At 31.5% G+C, this 2,115-nt stretch overlaps 1 long non-coding RNA gene across 1 annotated transcript; it reads left to right on the forward strand.

Moving 5' to 3' along the window:
* The first annotated feature begins 505 nt into the window (after positions 1-505).
* LOC141485239 (uncharacterized) lies at positions 506-1,441 on the forward strand. The gene is made up of 2 exons (XR_012467111.1): positions 506-1,351; positions 1,409-1,441. It is a non-coding gene; the product is annotated as an uncharacterized lncRNA (long non-coding RNA).
* The last annotated feature ends 674 nt before the right edge of the window (positions 1,442-2,115 follow it).

Consider the following 2,115-nt stretch of genomic DNA (forward strand, 5'->3'; position numbering starts at 1 on the left):
AACACAACAAGACCTCACATTCAATATATTAAACAAAACCATACACATTCCTAGAGAAGATGTAACACAAAGAATAGTACCTGATGCAGTAAAAATACAGGCAAATTTACCTAAAGTACCTGAAATATCTGAGTTAAGACGCTCTGACCGTATAAAGAGGCAGACGACAGGATGACAAGTTCAGTTTGAGGAGTGCCTAGAAGATGGCAGTACTACCAACTGTCGAAAGCGCTAGCAGATAATAAATAGAAGATATAAAGCTTCAAATCCTTTTTAAAATTTAATATTGAAATACTGAAAATAAAGGAAAATTAGTTGCATCATTCAATATATATATGTATATATATATATATATATATATATATATATATATATATATATATATATATATATATATATATATATATATATATTGTTACATTGTATGTGGTGTTTCTGTCTGCGACTTCGTTTGTATGAATTTCACGACTGACTTAAAAGTCGTATCAGTTGAGCTGTAACCGAAAAAAAATATTTTGGTTTTGCATTCAAGTGATTAGGTATTTGAAATGATAGAATCTCCATATTTATGATTGTGAATATTTTCTGGGGTTTTTGCCCTTCCATAATCTGAAATCTGAAGAAGTGTAATAACAGAAAACTGAAAACTTTGACCCGAAAAGTTACAGCGTGACATCAATCTTTGAAGAATTGAATTGATATTATATAAAATTAATAGTAGTTTGTTTCATTTACCCCCATTTGAAGTTCATTTCACGCAGTTACTTTCAACACTCAAGCAGACTTCCTTTTGATTCATATTAATATTGAATTTCTCCCCCTGTATTTCAAGTGAATATACTTCTATAGATGGCATCATATATGTCTTTTATTTCTCTATAGGCCAAATTTTAAAATCCAGACAGAAGTCGCAGGCAGAAGCTAGTTCAGATATACTTTGTTGAACTTCCAATAACAGTCAATAATTTGATTTTCAACAGGAATCCTACCTCAGAACTGGTACGGTTAATGATATTAACAATCAAACTGGAGTCGCTAATAACTGTACTCAAGGCGGAAGAAGATTTCTGACTACAGTGAAAGGAAACTGTGCAGCAGGCCAAGTAGCAGATATCAATGGAGTATGCAGGGATGAATATTGAAACATTAAAAAACTGTTACTTTTCCATATTCACCCAGATTGGGAAATAAATTATTTTTTGGCTGCAACATTACAAATAGTTCACCCCTCCTAAAATTATTTTATTTTTGAAAATGTCTGAATGTCAGAGCTATGCTCAGGTGGAAATTATACTGATTGAGAGGTAAAATATATAATCATATGGGGATATGCATGGACATTTCGTAAACGGTAAGATACGAAAACTCTGTAAACACTGACAAATTGATCCTAGTTATTTTGTTTCAGGAGATATTTGAAATAAAAAAGAAACCATCCTGATTTTCTGTTTTTTGCTTCATGTTTTCCATTTACTTCCATTCAGTAAATAATATAAACATTAACATCTCACAAAAGTAAGTCAGTAATACAATTCACGAGTGCGGTGGTATGGACCTCAAATCGATGTATTCCTCCCGATTCAAAGGTCATGTAAAGTTGTTAAAAGTACTATATTCCAGTAATCAGAAATAACAATTTCGACATGTTGCTAGTTTAAAGATACTGTAGAAATTAAATTTGAAATCCATGTTGGCGTATATTATTTATTATGTTAACTTGTCCAATAACATTGAAATATTTTGAAGAACTTCAAACTAGGTAAGATAGTTGCGTTAACAAAAAAGATGATAATTATTTTTTAATGCTCTCAAGGTGCTATCGAGTGCCTTTTTCGATAGGTCACTGCGTTTGGTAATAATTGAATGACGTGGTGTGAGAATGTTGTGAGACGAAAAGGTTCAAGTTTTTTTGAACACCTGCGGGTTGCATCTGGTGGAAATAGAGTAATACGTTAACAATAGATTCAATATGTTACTTCATCTATTCAAATGATGTACTGTCAAATTCTTTTGGAGAATAAGTTATGGTGCTTGCTTCTATTCATAAAATTATCAGATGCAGTCTCCATATTTTTCAGAAATACCAAGAATTGAGTGGAATTTTGAACTTAAGGA

The sequence above is a fragment of the Leptinotarsa decemlineata genome, unplaced genomic scaffold (genome assembly GCF_025532065.1).
Source record: "Leptinotarsa decemlineata unplaced genomic scaffold, Ldec_3_MD MMD2_tig00026314_RagTag_RagTag, whole genome shotgun sequence".
NCBI classification, from domain to species: Eukaryota; Metazoa; Arthropoda; class Insecta; order Coleoptera; family Chrysomelidae; genus Leptinotarsa; species Leptinotarsa decemlineata.